The sequence below is a fragment of the Moschus berezovskii genome, chromosome 5, assembly GCF_049115385.1.
Source record: "Moschus berezovskii isolate FMDL1 chromosome 5, NW_MosBer_1.0, whole genome shotgun sequence".
Classification (NCBI taxonomy): Eukaryota; Metazoa; Chordata; class Mammalia; order Artiodactyla; family Moschidae; genus Moschus; species Moschus berezovskii.
Window position 1 is genome coordinate 28,156,531 of NC_142464.1, and position 17,333 is coordinate 28,173,863.

The 17,333-nt window shown below is 37.5% G+C and overlaps 1 long non-coding RNA gene across 1 annotated transcript in view; it reads right to left on the bottom strand.

Annotated features, from left to right (window-relative positions):
* LOC129561580 (uncharacterized) overlaps positions 1–17,333 on the bottom strand; it is a 122,287-nt gene that overhangs the window by 82,098 nt on the left and 22,856 nt on the right. The window lies entirely within an intron of this gene.

Here is a 17,333-nt window from a genome sequence, read left to right on the forward strand (position 1 = left end):
GTTTTGCAATATGACCAGAATGCTTGCTGAAATTCTTACTGTCACATTTGAGATATAGAGAAACCACAAGGATTTAAGCCATTAGGAGAGAATGAAGCCTGTGGTGTTTATAAAGCAAGACAAGGTGGTACCTGTAACATTAACAGGATAAGTTATAGAATCTATTTCATTGAAAATGGCTCTTCCAAATTCTGTCCACAAGTAATTTTTTTCTAGTTTCATTAAGATTATTCTGGATTTTGTAGGTATTATGAATTGAAGTACTTTCCAACAGAAACTCCGCAGTCATGAGCTAGATATATTTTTGCAATTATGCTAGATTTTTTCCACCTTCTTATCATTGCTATGCACCACAATTGGTTTTCTTTCTCCCCTCTTATTATCAATATGATGGCAGAACTGCTGTGTAATTTTGTAGAGCTTTATGATTCTAGCTACATATTTTTAAAAAGAATGCCATTTACTGTGGGTAGTAGAATTACCAGCAATTTTATTTATCTTTTATTTTAACAACTTTTTAGTCATTCTTGAGAGAAAAGTATCCCCTTTAAGCATATACTTCATTGTCAGGGGGTTTAGAAGTATTTTCAGAGATTTTAGGATGAATATTTTCAGGGTAATTTTCACCTGATAGCATTTGGAAAATTTTTATATCCAAAGCAACTTATAAATTCCAAATTAGCTCATTGATCTTGATCACGTCGTATCTGACAGCTACATTCAGGCTTGCTACCTAGGTATTATAGCTAAGTAATTAATTAAACCACAGGGCTTGCATTGTTAAATATTTTTTGAATATATAGTGAAAAGATTATGAAAGAGCTCTGATAGTGAAACTGTTCATACTCTTGGAGTGGAATTACCCAAAGTATGCTCCTTATCTTGGATAAGTTACTTGGGGTGAGGGCGGCAGAAGAAGCATTTAGTGGGTCAAGAAGGCTGAGAAACCCGAGGCAAAACCAGTGTCTCAAAGTCTTAAAAGCGCTAAAATTCAATCTTTTAATCTCAAGGGCCTTATGATATAAGAATGTATTCCCAAATAAAATCACAGTATCATTCTCTTAAATTTAATGGAAATTTTCTTTATGCTAATCTTCACAGGAAGATATTTTGGAAGATACTGTTTTGGACAACTTCCTTACTTAGAAGAGAAAATCACCTCTTGCCTTCTAGGTTTTCTCACAGTATTTATTTTTTTAGCATGAAAATGATATTTCTCTCTCTAATCCATCTAAAGCTGTCTATAGGCAAAACTATGAACACACCAACTTCTTCCTTGGATTGCCTTCTTTTAATTTCTGTCCATTTTGTAGATAACACTCCAGGCCTCCTTTTAAGTAAGCTAAGCCTGTGACATTGGCTTGTACTCTGGACTTACTCTTGACACAGTCCCTTGCCTCTGTCCGAATCTGCTGAATGAACAGTTTTCTTTGCCTCAGAGCACAACACTATGCTAGCAACTCTCACAGATCCTGAAGAAGTTTATGGAGACTCACAGAACTTTCTTCTGTGCCCATCAGAGGACAAGGGTGGTCACGTTTCTTATTGCAATCAAGGCAGTGTTTCTAGTTGAAATTTTAAGTTAGATGCTAGGCCAGAATGACTGCTAAAATAGGAAGTTTGAAGCATCAGTGGCAGTTTTAGTCTAGCTAGTAAATATGTATATTTGGCTACATGCAAATCAATGTATCTTTTAAAATGTTTTATTTTTTTTTTCTTTCTGGATCCATCTTTATTTGAAAAATATACATTGAGTATCTATTTTGTGTAAATCCTGAGATAGATGTTGGGGTAGAATGTCTATAATATACACTATGGCATCTTGAGGGCTTCCCCAGTGACTCAGAGGGTAAAGCATCTACCTGCAATGCAGGAGACCCAGGTTTGATCCCTGATTCAGGAAGATCCCCTGGAGAAGGCAATGGCAACCCACTTTGGTACCCTTGCCTGGAAAATCCCATGGACGGAGAAGCCTGGTAGGCTACAGTCCATGGGGTCACAAAGACATGACTGGGCAACTTCACTTTCACTCTTCATGGCATCTTGAATTAGTAAATTTCCAAAAAACTTGGATGTACCTTGGTACAATAATAAGAGAAAGATTTGTGGGAAAATCTTAAAGCATTCATTTCAAAAATGATTTTTGTGGAATTATTTACTATACATTATTGTATGTTATTTACTATACATTATTATACTTTATTTTGGGAATTATTTACTATACATTGTTAAAGTTTACCTAATAGACTTAATACAAGCTTAGAATACTAGTAAAGAAATGCATTTTAAAAGTCCTCGGACATGTACACATTGCTATAGTTAAAACGGATAACTAACAAGGATCTACTATATAGTACAGGGAACTCTATTCAATAATATGTAACAATCTAAATGGGAAAATTTTTTGAGAAAGAGTAGACATGTATCAGAGAAGGCAATGGCAACCCACTACAGTACTCTTACCTGAAAATCCCATGGACGGAGGAGCCTGGTGGGCTCTAGTCCATGGGGTCGCTAAGAGTCAGACAAGACTGAGCGACTTCACTTTCACTTTTCACTTTCATGCATTGGAGAAGGAAATGGCAACCCACTCCAGTGTTCTTGCTTGGAGAATCCCAGGGATGGGGGAGCCTGGTGGGCTGCCCTCTATGGGGTTGCACAGAGTCGGACACGACTGAAGTGACTTAGCAGCAGCAGTAGCAACAGCAGCAGACATGTGTATACATATAAATGGTTCACTTTGCTGTACACCTGAAACCAACACAACATCCTTAAATATGAAGAAAGTGAAAGTGTTAGTCACTCAGTAATGTCCGACTCTCTGTGAACCCATAGACTGTAGCCTGCCAGGCTCTTCTGTCCATGGGATTTCCCAGACCAAGAATACTGGAATAGGTTGCCATTTCCTTCTCCAGGGAATTTTCAAGACCTAAAAATCAAACCCATGTCTCCTGCATTGGTAGGCCGGTTCTTTATCACTGAGCCACCAGGGAAGTCCCGAGGTACCTTATGTGCAAGAAAAATGTTAAAAATTATCTATACTCATAAAAATAGAACTTTATGCATTAGGACACAAAAGTGTTACACAGATCACTGAGACATTACAGGAAATGGAAACCAAAATACAAAGAAAGAGGAAATGTGGAAATTATACTCAGTAAGCTAAGTAATGGTGAGTATACATGTTTTGAAAAGCAACATCTTTCAAAAAATATTGTTAAATTTGAATCTGTGCCATAATGAAAGACTTTCAGAAAGAGTTGACAATCATTGGAAAAGAACAAAAAGTAAGGATTTAGGAAATAATGTTAAATCTCATGCTATCCAAGAAAAATAAATGTCATTGACCCCAAAGACTCTAAGATAGCAGCAATGTTGAAACAAATAGATACATAAAGCATTTGGGAGAAGACTTGAATTAATGGGAGAAGAAGGGAGAGATTTGCATTTTCTGTATTTTTAAGGAAATGATTGAGATAAACTAATGTATAGCTTTTTAAGTTTCTTACCAAGAATAAATGTAAATATGTATTAATATTACAGAAATGTTGTAATAAAATATTTGAAATTGTACCTAGAGGTCTTGGAAATGACACATGCAAAAGTGAAAGAAAGTTCATGTTTAATTATTTGAATATGCATACAGGGAAATAAAACAGTATGCCTTTAGGGTTTTTTCCTACTATTATTGTTCTGTAATATATAGAGAGATGATTAGAAAACTGAAGTGTTATATGACCATTTAATTGATGTAATAAATATTTGTAAAGTATATTCTATACTTTTCGAAACATGCTAACTATTCACCGAAGACAGTGGATACAAGGGATTGACAGTTTTACAAAGGATTATGGTGAAATCTGAAAAAAAAATGCTTGGCCTGTAATTACATCAGCACTGATTTGTAATATCAGCTAAAGAATAGTTTTCTAATGTAATATGGATATTACATAAATATCTTTAAAACTCTTATATTAGCTAAACAAACAGCAAATGTGGAAAGCGGGCTTTCCTAAACCATGCACATAGTCATTAGTACTCTTATTATCTCCTGAAATGGCACAGGCTATTATGAAATGTTCTCTCTCCAGTCCAAACTAAAAGACTATTCACTGAATATGGGATTCCAGAAGAGCTGCTAAGTGATAATGGAACCCAATTTGCGTCACCAAAGCTCCAAACCTTTCTTAGCTCAAATGGAGGGAAACACATTCATTTTGCACTATACAAGCTGGCCGCTAATGGCCTCATCCAGCACTTTGGACAGCTGTTCATGGAAGCACTTTTTGCTTGAAAGTGAGGAGGCTGTACAGTGCCATAGCAGCTGCCTAACATGCATTTGTCCTTCTACTGTGTCGAGGGTGTTCACTTACCATTAGTTGAACTTCCCCCTCTGTCACTTCTGGTTAAAGACAAGCACTGCCTTTTTTTATTTCGGAAAGACCCATAAGATCTTTCAGAGCAAGATGATTTGGAGGAGAAGGCATTAGTAAATGGGCCATGGGGACATTTTTTCAAGCTGCTACTTTAATATCTGTTGTCCTCAGTATCTCGGGAAAAATATGACTCTGTTTCATAATAATAAAAAGTGAAGGCATAAATGAAGAGATGCAAAGGAGAGAAGCACACAAAGCAGAGAACATATTTTCATAATAATGGGTACTCATTTTCTTATCTAGTACTTTCAGGTATCAGTGTATTGCATGGGTAATTTAGACTTCAAATGTCTTAACTCAGCAGAGGTCGTGGATAGGATTCCAAATGAGGTAGGTAGAGTTTACCTAGCGGGAAGAGTTTATGATTCAGGAGGTTATGTAAAAAAAAAAAAGTGAAAGTTTTATTTTCTTCCATATATATATTTTTTGCATTTCTTTTGTTTTTTAAATAAAGTATACATACTGAATTAATGTAATAGCACCTGCATGAAACTTATAAATAAATCAGTACACATACATTGGGGGTAATACTGAATTAGAATTTTACTTATAAAGGCATAAAAAATTGGAGATTATCAATCTAGTGGAAAGATCTATGAGGTCATAATTAGAAGACCTAAGTCCTAATACCATCATGGGCTTGATTTATTCAGTGATCTTGGCGCCATTATTGAATTTTTTGTGCTCCAAATGCTTTATCTCCAAAGCAGGGATAATAAATACCTTCTTTGCATGTTTTCTTATGTTGCTATTATTGTGAGAATAATGATATAAATCATGAAAAGCATTTTTAAAAGTTATAAAAAATATAAACTACATATGCATTAATTTTGAATGGATTTTTTACTTGAAAAATAATGCTTTGTTGGCTTATATGTGAGTTAATTATTTATTCATTTTATTTATTTTAAAATAATTATAAATCCTTCAATCAACTATGAAAGCTATAACATTAACTGAGTTACACTGACATATGACTCTAGCTATAAGAGGGTCCTGAAAAGCCAAAGTAAGACAAATGGGATATTTGTTCTAATGTAAAAGCAAAGTTTAGTTACTCAAGGTTACCAGCCAGAAGAATCCAGTCCCAAAATGAAGCTCTCAAAAGGCAGATTAACAAAGAAAATAATGAAAAGAAGTTTTTGTTTCAGAATGGTTTATTCTGATGATTTCTGATGAAGTGAAAGAGTGTTCTAGTAATCAGGACAAGATAAACCAGGCCTTTCAGCACATCACACCTTTTTAACAGATTAGTGATAGGAATGAGGTTTGAACATGGATATCTAAGCAGAATTCTGAATGTGTAAGAAAATAAACAACACAAATTTTACAATAAAGAAAAAAAAAATTCATGTCTACTTTATATTTTCTTTTGTGCTTTGGTTTAAAATAAGTTAATTAACCATAAGTTTGTGATTGATAAAATGATACACATCTTTACACTCTTGGAAGTAAAATTTTGATTGTTAACAATTGTATGGTAATTTTTGGACTGTAAGTTGTCTAATTCTAAATCACTAAGTTGGAGTGGTTTCTTAGTGATTAGGAGAGTCATAACCTAACTCATAGATAGCATCACTGACTCAATGGACATGAATTTTAGCAAACTCTGAGAGATAGTGAAGGATGGGAAAGCCTGACATGCTATAGTCCATGGGATTGCAAAAAGTTGGACATAATGTAGTGACTGAACAATAAGAGCAAATATAGTTTATAACTTAATCAAAGCAACTAATAAGCCGTGATAGAATGTATCCCCACCATTGACAATGAAAATGTATGGTTATCATAATCCTTAATATATAGAAGCCATATCCCTTTGGATTTTGAAGCTAATTTAAAAATCATGAAAAATTATTTGCATGGCTAATGACTTTCACATCATTAAAGTTTTATTGAGTGTCTACCATGTACAGAAAGAAACAGGACTTGTATGAGGATCTTCTAAAATGAACCTAGCATCATTTGGAATTTTCCACCTTTCTCTCTGCTTTGTAATTGTCTATATAACACCAGTATTATTTACCTTAAAAATTTTAAAGAACTCAAAAAACTCTGGTCTTGGAAATATGTTTGATAATTTATATCTGTTCCTCTATTATTATTATTGGGCATACAGTTGGTAATGATGAATTATTCACTATTTGGTCAATAAAGTGATTTCACACTTTCAATATTATAAAAAAATAGAGTTACTACCATTAATTGAAAACAAAATTAGAAATAAATGACATAAATTCACAAAATGAAGTTAGAAAGATTCAAAGATATAAAAAGAAATCTTTATAGATGCATGTAGGGTAGCTGCAAACTCCCCAGTGACCATGTTCCACTTGCATCTGAAATCCAGAAAATATCAATCAAAAGAAGCTTTTAGTTACATAAAACTTGAATTGATATAAAATCTTATGAATGATTTTGAATTTTTAAAATAAGATACCTGTGTCTATCTGATTCATCCTTCTGTACCTTCAAAATGTAAACACTATTGTTTCAGAGATTGCCAATTGCCTCCACCAATATTCATTGTCTTTTCATCTTTATAAATAGACATTGTGATCAAGTATGTGGGTCACCCATCTATGACACTTTCAGTCTTCTTTCTTGACAGCCAGGGTCACATGACCAATTCTGACCAATGATACATAAGAATTGAAGTGTGTGACCTCTGAATTTCATTCTTAAAAATAAGGCTTCTTTCACCACTCATGGATTATAAGGACTTTCCTGGTGGCTCAGACGGTAAAGAATCTGGCTGCAATGCAGGAGACCCGGGTTCCATCCCTGGGTAGAGAGATCCTCTGGAAAGGGAAATGGCTACCCACTCCAGTATTCTTGCCTGGAGAATCCAATGGACAGAGAAGCCTGGCAGACTACAGTCCATGGAGATGCAAAGAGTTAGACACGACTAAGCACACACACTATATAAGATGAATCACTAACCTAATTGCGGTAATTATTTCATGGTTTATCCAAGTCAAATCCTTATGCTTTACATCTTAAACTTATACAGTGCTTTACATTAACTATATCACAACAAAACTGGAAGGAGAAAAGGAAACTGCAGATCAATATCTCTCACGTCACTAAGACATTTGAGCATATTTTTCCATAGTAACCAATTAAGGGTCAATAGCAGTTCAGAATTAAGGATACCAATAGTTGGATCCAGGCAATATTTCTGTTAACTTAGGTATATGCTGTGCTGTGTTTAGTTGCTCAGTCGTGTCCAACTCTTTGAAGCCCCATGGACTGTAGCCCACCAGACTCCTCTGTCCAGGCAAGAATCCTGGAGTCAGTTGCCATGCCCTCCTCCTGGGGATCTTCCCAACCCAGGGATCAAACTGGACTCTCTTGCATTGCAGGCGGATTCTTTACCAGCTGAGCTACCAGGGAAGCCCAGATATATGCTAACTGCAATTATTATTTAGTACAATCGAGTATAAATTACATGGTGACAATAACTCTTTTACGCTTGTCCAGACATGTTTTGCTGTCTGTTGATTACATTCAGTCCAGTCGCTCAGTCGTGTCAGACTCTCTGCAACCCCATGAATCACAGCACACCAGGCCTCCCTGTCCATCACCAACTCCCGGAGTTCACTCAAACTCATGTCCACAGAGTCGGCGATGCCATCCAGCCATCTCATTCTCTGTCGTCCCCTTCTCCTCTCGCCCCCAACCTTTCCCAGCATCAGTCTTTTCCAGTGAGTCAACTCGTCGCATGAGGTGGCCAAAGTATTGGAGTTTCAGCTTTAGCATCAGTCCTTCCAATGAACACCCAGGATTGATCTCCTTTAGAATGGACTGGTTGGATCTCCTTGGAGTCCAAGGGACTCTCAAGAGTCTTCTCCAGCACCACAGTTCAAAAGCATCAATTCTTTGGCGATCAGCTTTCTTCACAGTCCAACTCTTACATTCAGTTCAGTTCAGTTGAACTGTGGTGTTGGAGAAGACTCTTGAGAGTCCCTTGGACTGCAAGGAGATCCAACCAGTCCATTCTAAAGGAGATCAATCCTGGGTGTTTATTGAAAGGACTGATGCTAAAGCTGAAACTCCAATACTTTGGCCACCTCATGCGACAAGTTGACTCACTGGAAAAGACTGTGATGCTGGGAAAGGTTGGGGGCTGGAGGAGAAGGGGACGACAGAGAATGAGATGGCTGGATGGCATCGCCGACTCTGTGGACATGAGTTTGAGTGAACTCTGGGAGTTGGTGATGGGCAGGGAAGCCTGGAGTGCTGTGATTCATGGGGTCGTGTTAATTAAATTTTTGTTAGTTTGAAGAAAATCACAGGCAATTTTTCACCCCATCTCTTTCTAGATCCCTCTCAACAGCTTGTTGAGAGTTTTTTTAACCATGCATTTATACATTTAGAAAAGAAAAACTTTTTGACAGCATAGGTGTTGTAGACTTGACTAATGTATTGTAAAGCCCTTCTCAGGATGCACAAGCTTCTTAATGGAAAAGCAAGTTTATCCACTGTCATTCTACATCAGATGTGGACACATCATAGGGATGGTACCTTGTAAAGTGGTTTATTACCATAAAGTAAACCACAGTATAAGCATGAGAGGTATTGTTAATGCACTTCCCTTTGCTGCTTCTTTGACTTCCTGGTTTCTTATAATGGCGTGGTTTTACAATTTTTTTCACTACTCTTTCACATTCAATGTATTATCCCAGTAAATTTGGTTAAATCTTAGCCACCGTTGAATGAGATTAGTGCCATCAAAGCAGTCATTGCACTCTTTTCAATAATCTTTATGTTAAAAGTCTCCTTTTCCAAGTTTTGTTTATTTGGATTGTAACTTTCTTTCCTTTGAAGATTTTCACTTGCAGGATCATTTCAGCTCCTTTCAGGAAATAATAATAATAAACACTATCTAGTAAAAGACGGTCTATGCTTTTATGTAATAGCCTAGCATTTCGGTGGCTTTTAAGAACAGTCTTCCAGTTTCTTGATACTAAAATTCCTCTAGGATCCACATTTAGCTTTCCTTTTAGTGCCTCTACTGGTATATGTGATGCTGCATAATACAAGAATTTGAGGCAGGATTTCTGATGGGTTGGATTGAAGTGTGACAGGGACAGGGGTAGCCTCTGGGAACACTTCTGACAAGCTGTGTGTTCAGTTCAGCTGTGTGTGGCTCTGAGGAAAACACTGTGAGAATATCACAAAGGAGCTGCCCCCTGGTGGAGTCCATTGGAGAATTTTTTATTATATCTATTATTTCAAAAATAGACCTCCTCCACTCCCTTCTCTTAAACAAATTTGAATTCTTCTGTGTTCTGGCACTGATAATGTTAATTGTAATCTACAGCATTGTGTCTGGTCCATACAACTAGAAATTAATTTAGAGGTCCCTGTCCAAATAGGAGAGACGATCTGGCTAAAGAAAAATTTTCCTTCAGTCAGAGAAAATACAGAGAAAACCAACATGATCTAGCCAGACCTACCACTGCCTAGACATAGGTGTGTCTCAGACAAGTAAGCATGTGGTCTCATAAAAGGTTTCCGAGTGGAAGTGCTGTGAGTCTCCTCATCCATAAGCAAGCCCGCTAATTCCCCACGGCTCAAGACATTCTCTCATTGATTTATGATGATTCTGCGGCAGAGCCCACTAAATTGCTGAGGATGTGCAGTGAACTCTGAGAGCTTAAAGAAACCTGCCTCGTGGACAAATCATATTTTTGTAATGAAATATTTTTCACGCTCAAGATTCTACCTTTTTTTCCCCACCTTATATTAAAAATGTGTGCCTGAGAGTTTCCGATGTACTTTGAATCATTTAGTATGCACTTTCATTTTCACAAGCATCAGTATTTAGAGAAATTAGTAATCTCCAGGATGATATCTTTGAAAAGAACTATTTTCTCCTTCATCTGTGGTGTTATCTCTTCTACCCATCCCCCAACACTCCTCTTTTTTCACTTCGATATTTTTTTTTCCCCTTGGAGAGCTAGTCAGATTGCTCTCTAATTCTGTGCTAAAGCTCCTTGCTCTTACCTGACCCAGTCCGGTTTTCTACATGACCATGAACGTGAATAGACCTGCTATATCAAGCCTGTGACTGAATGTTACAGCATTCACACCCCACACCTGATCCTCAAATCCCATAGCACATACACCACTTAAATCTGCCAAATTAGTTTTACAGTTGTTATATTTTTATACATATAGGTCCTGGGAAACCTTGCAATTAACTTGAAGAAATGATGTATACCACCACAGTCACATCAAAAATTTCAAGTTGGATAGATAATTTTTAAAAATGTGACTAAATGAAATGCAAGTGTGGACTGAAGGAAAGAAAGTTTGCTGATTAAAAAGCAAAATTTTAATTCACTAAATTGATATAAATTAATTACATTGTAACTTTATAAAATATAAACATTTTAACAGTCTCCTTTGGTCTTAGCTATTATTTAGTAAGTATAAAATCATATTTATCTTTTTTATTCTTTAAGCAGTGCATTTTATTAGTCTGTCACTATTAACTAGGTAATGAAAAATTCAAATTTCAGCTTATGTAGCATCTTTCAGTCCAGGATCTAAAAGTTATGGCTGCTTAATTTTTCTTCTGCTTAGCATTGAGCTTTGAATGACCTCAATGTTGATTTGAAAATATTATTTTTGCCTTTACAAAACTCTGGAATTGTCCCTTGCAATCAGAGGATGGATGCAATCTCTAAATAATTACCTGTTTCCTAAAGGAAATATTGCTTCAGGCTGTAAGATCTTCACATTTAACAAGGCACAAAGGAAATGGACCCACTTCTAGGCCATTCTATTCAATCATTCATTGTCAAGCAGGACAGAGAATATAGGCAGAAGAGGAACGAAAACATAAGCAAGCAAAGCACCTTTGCTTTATTTTCTGTTTGGGAATGTGTATACGGGATGATCTTCATACAGCATCCCCTTATCTATTACATAACATTTAAATTCTTGATAATAAAGAATTTAAAAAAAGAGTGAAGCTTTTATTTTGTCAATATATCACAATTACTTAACCTCCAAAAATATAAGCATATATAACAGGAAAAACTTCACCTGTTAGCTTTTGGTGTTATTTGTGTAAGACTTGTGCTGTATAATTTCATGTGTCATTTATACATTAAAGTATCAAAACTTTTCATGATATTTTACAAGAATGTGATTTTTTTTAAAGAGTACCCCAAAGACTTCCATTATGTCTCTTAATTGAGTAAAGCACAAGAAAATTAATGGGAAAGTTGAAGCATTCTAATGCTAAGTGTGTAAAGTCAAAGAATGTTTGTGCTAATCATTCAAACACTGATATATATACATATATATCAAAACTATCCTTTCTATTAATATAATAAACATTAATTATATTAAGTAAATATCAAATATATTATTTTATCAATATCTATCAATTGTATGAAAGTGAAAGTGAAGTTGCTCAGTCGTGTCTAACTCTCTGCGACCTAGTGGACTGTAGCTTACCAGGCTCCTCCCTCCATGGGATTCTCCAGGCAAGAATACTGGAATGAGTTGCCATTTCCTTCTCCAGGGGATCTTCCCGACCCAGGGATCAAACCCAGGTCTCCCGCATTGGATCAGATGCTTTAACCTCTGAGCCACCAGGAAAGCCCCATCAATTGTATAGTGTTAACTATATAGGAATTCAATTAATCCTGCCTTTAGTGTTTCATGAGTGGGAAAACAAAAAATCCCTTAAAATAGCAAAAAGTGTTTTCCAAGATTTCAGATGTCTGACCTACCAGATTGACACCTCTCAGTGTTTACATGATTCACCTGTAAAGTGTTAGAAATTACAGTTATGTGATTGAGCAAGATATAGTCTTCATTCAATATGAAGTGAAGGGAAGTCACTCAGTCGTGTCCGACTCTTTGTGATCCCATGGACTGTAGCCCACCAGGCTCCTCCCTCCATGGGATTCTCCAGGCAAGAATACTGGAGTGGGTTGCCATTTCCTTCTCCAGGGGATCTTCCTGGCCCAGGGATCAAACCCAGGTCTCCCGCATTGCAGGCAGACGCTTTAATATCTGAGCCACCAGGGAACTTCATTTAAACGAAAAAAAAAATAAGGTCCAATTTCCAAATTTAATCATAATTTAAGAAAAGACTCTGATGCTGGGAAAGGTTGGGGGCGGAAGGAGAAGGGGACGACCGAGAATGAGATGGCTGGATGGCATCACCGACTCTGTGGACATGAGTTTGAGTGAACTCCGGGAGTTGGTGATGGACAGGGAGGACTGGCGTGCTGTGATTCATGGGGTTGCGGAGAGTCGGACACGACTGAGCGACTGAACTGAACTGAACTGAAGAAATCCCTCTCATTAGAAGATTTCTAGATTATATCAAATAAGTAGGTAGGTATACATGGCAACCCACTCCAGTATTCTTGCCTGGAGAATCCCATAGATAGAGGAGCCTGGTGGGCTACAGTCCATGGGTCGCAAAGAGTCAGACATGACTTAGCGATTAAATAACAACAAAAAATACAGTATATGTAGATACATCTAACCTTTATCATAAAAATTATTGATAAGAAATATAGTACACATACTGAATAAGGGCAGGTCTATATGAGCCTAGAAATAATAGAATACAAAATGCTACACAGTTAATCCTCTGTATCTGTGAACTCTGCATCCACAGACTCAACCAACAACAAGTTGAAAATATTCTAAGAAAAATTTCCAGAAAATTTCAAAAGGCAAAATGTGAATTTTCCCCAGGCTAGCAACTACTCACACAACATTTACATTGTATTTACAACTATTTACATGGAGCTTACATTGTATTAGGTATTAGATATTATAAGTATTGTATTAGGTATTATAAGTAATTAGATTAACCTAGATATTAGGTATTATAAGTAATCTAGAAATGATTTAAATTATATGGGAAGGTGTGTACAGATTATTTGCAAAAAAAAACTATGCCAATTTATATAAGAGACGAGCATCTGGGTATTTTGGTATCCACAGGGATCCTGGAACCAGTTCCAACTGATATGAGAAGACACTGTATTTCCTCAAAGTGATAATTCAGATAAAATCATTCTTAAAAAAAGTCAAAATTTTAAATTATATTTTAAAAACCAAGATCCCCTTATATATTTTAAATATAATTTAATTTTTAAAAATCATTTACATATCATTCTTGAGGACTGCGACTATAATGTCATTCTTAAATAATATCATATTCACAAGTGGACTTCTAGCAGATATAGAAGGGATCAGTTCAGTTCAGTTCAGTTCAGTCGCTCAGTCGTGTCCGACTCTCCGTGACCCCATGAATCACAGCACACCAGGCCTCCCTGTCCATCACGAACTCCCGGAGTTCACTCAAACTCATGTCCACAGAGTCGGTGATGCCATCCAGCCATCTCATTCTCTGTCGTCCCCGTCTCCTCCCACCCCCAATCCCTCCCAGCATCAGAGTCTTTTCCAGTGAGTCAACTCGTCGCATGAGGTGGCCAAAGTATTGGAGTTTCAATTTCAACATCAGTCCTTCCAATGAACACCCAGGATCGATCTCCCTTAGAATGGACTGGTTGGATCTCCTTGCGGTACAAGGGACTCTCAAGAGTCTTCTCCAACACCACAGTTCAAAAGCATCAATTCTTCGGCGCTCAGCTTTCTTCACAGTCCAACTCTCACATCCATACATGACCACGGGAAAAACCGCACATTAGCAACAGGAATGTGATAATATTAAATTATCATTAAATGGCAACTAAAAGAACATCAGATGCCCTACTCATTTAGAGTGGTATTTTCACGAAAAGGGAAAGAAAGATATGAATGACCGGTTACTTGAATAACCTGTGCACCGATAGGAAAGAAAAGGAAGAGGAAAGAACAGAAAGGGTTCCTCCTTGAACACCTAGTTCTAGATCAGAGTGGGAATCCTAGTGTCCTAGAAGTCTCACAGTTCAGCCTTACGAAGCAACCACCTTCTCCCTGTTCTCTCTGGAAAAAGAGACCATGTCTGTTTGTCTCCCTTACTTGCTCCACTCTTTGTACACTGATCCATGTTTCTCTTGGTGATCTGCCTTACGTGTGTTTTAATTTTAGGACTCCACTGCCCACTTTACTCTTCTACCTTATATCCTAAAATTTTAACATTAAAACACCTAGGTTGATGTCTGCTTCTGATCGAGATCACATGAAAGCGGTCAAATTTACTCTCTATTCTGAAACAGACAAAATCCATACAAAACATTTAAGTAGCAGTTTGCAGACATAAGGCACCAGAAAATGAAGGATGATGATTCCTGAGAACTCAGAGACAAATGCAGTGAGATCTACAGGTGTTCCAGCTTAGTGTCTTTGAGTGTTCCCAGGCCATGATGCAGGAAGAAGTCTGTGCTAAGCCTTTTGCATACCCCAAGGTGAAGAGATGGATCAAAGTGTCAAAGCATAGATCAAAGTGTCTAGAGTTTTCAGGATGTATGCTAAGGAGGAGAGATCTACACACAGAGAAATCCATTGCTTTGCACATAGTACCCTTGAGCAGCCAGCAATGTACTGATCAGTACAGACATTTGAGGAAACTGCCTGAGGCCAGGGAATCACTGCAGAGGATTAGACCCAGGTCTCCCACATTGCGGTTGGATTCTCTCCCAGCTGAGCCACCAGGGAAGCCCAGGGAGGACAGTGCCTGTTGCCATCAGCCAGACTGGAAAAATGTCAAGACTGGAGCAGAGTATGAAGTGCAGAGAGGGTCTTGTCTCAGAAATGGGGGATAATTTGGCCTAGTCTGAGCCCTCCTCCACTCTCACCTAATAAATGTTAAAGGCAAAACCAAAAAGAAGATCAAAACACTTCTAACTAATTTGACTACATCCCCGAGTAAATGTCAAAAATATTTATTAAAAAATATCCAGAATACTATAAGGTAAAACCTGCAATGTCTGGTATCCAGTCAAAGATTACCAAGCATGCAAAGAAGCAGGAAAATATGAGAAATGATAAAAAGACAAATCAATCACTTGGAACTGACCCACAACTGGTTGACAGATATAAGAATTACAAGACAAGGATATAAAAGTTATTATAGCTGTATTCCATATGTCCAAAATTGAATCAGACACACTGATGTTATATTGCAAAAAAACACAAAATGAAGTTCTAGAGATAAAACTACAATGTCTGAGATTAAAAATATCTTACTAGATGTGATGCCAGATTTTGAAGACTCTAAGTTTTCTGTGATGTTGGAGAAGACTCTTGAGAGTCCCTTATACTGCAAGGAGATCCAACCAGTCCATTCTAAAGGAGATCAATCCTGGATGTTCATTAGAGGGACTGATGCTAAAGCTGAAACTGCAATACTTTGGCCACCTCATGCGACGAGTTGACTCACTGGAAAAGACTCTGATGCTGGGAAAGGTTGGGGGCGGGAGGAGAAGGGGACGACAGAGAATGAGATGGCTGGATGGCATCACCGACTCTGTGGACATGAGTTTGAGTGTACTCCGGGAGTTGGTGATGGACAGGGAGGCCTGGCGTGCTGTGATTCATGGGGTCGCGCGCGGAGAGTCGGACACGACTGAGCGACTGAACTGAACCGAACTGAACTGAAGTTTTCCTGCTCTGTTATTCATAAGCTGTAATACTTTTTTAAACCTTAGTTTATTACTAAGTAAAATGAAACTAATAAAGCCTGATTAAAGGTGCTGCTGTAAAGATCAAAATGAGATGAGAATAAGGTGAGTTGATAAGTTAAAACACTTAGTATGGTGTCTGGCTTACTGTAAACATGCAATAATTTTGTATTTATTATGTTACTCCCTTGCTCAGATTCATTTCTGGTTCCCTAATGCTTGAGGAATCATGTCCAAATGTTTAGGTTGATATTCAGTCTATACAATCTGGCTTCAGTCTTTTTCCTAGCCTTATTTTTGAGTTAGTTTATGCAATCATATTTTCATCAAGGTAAAAGTCACCATTCTCTTTATATATCCTATAATGTTTTTCCTCACTGCCAGTTATAGGCTGAGTTGTGTTTTCCCCCAAATTCATATGTTGAGGTCTTAACCCCATTACCTGAAAATAAGGTCATGTTTAGAAACAGGATCATTAGAGAATTAATCTAAAATGAGGTCATCAGGGTAGGCCCTCATCCAATAAGACTGTGAGCTAACAAAGAAAATATGGACACCAACATGTATGGAAGGAAGACAACTTGAAGATGTAGGAAATAGTCAATCATCTATAAGCCAAGGAGACAGTCTTGGAACGGAACCTTCCTTTGTGGCCCTCAGAAGGAACTAACCCTGCCGACATCTTTACCTCAGAATTCTAGTCCTCAGAGCTGTGAGAAAATAAGTTGCTATTGTTTAAGTCCCTAGGTCTGTGATACTTTGCTACAGAAGCCGTAGCATACTAACAAACTGCCTTATTCATACTTCACACTCAGCCTGCCCCTGCACGCATATCCAAACTATGAACTGTATTCAAGATTTCTCCATCGGAATGTATTTATTTCTCCCACTAAAATGTAAACTCTTTCTTCTCAAGAATTCTATAGTATAATCTATATTCTTATGGCACTTACCTTTTCTACATTTTGAATTATCACTAGTTATGTACCCTCTTCGGAGAAGGCAATGTCACCCCACTCCAGTACTCTTGCTTGGAAAGTCCCATGGACAGAGAAGTCTTATAGGCTGCGGTCTATGGGGTCGCTGAGGGTCGAACATGACTGAGCGACTTCACTTTCACTTTTCACTTCCATGCATTAGAGAAGGAAATGGCAACCCACTCCAGTGTTCTTGCCTGGAGAATCCCAGGGACGGGGGAGCCTGGTTGGCTTCCATCTATGGGGTCCCACAGAGTCAGACACGACTGAAGCGACTTAGCAGCAGCAGCAGCATGTGCCCTACGGAT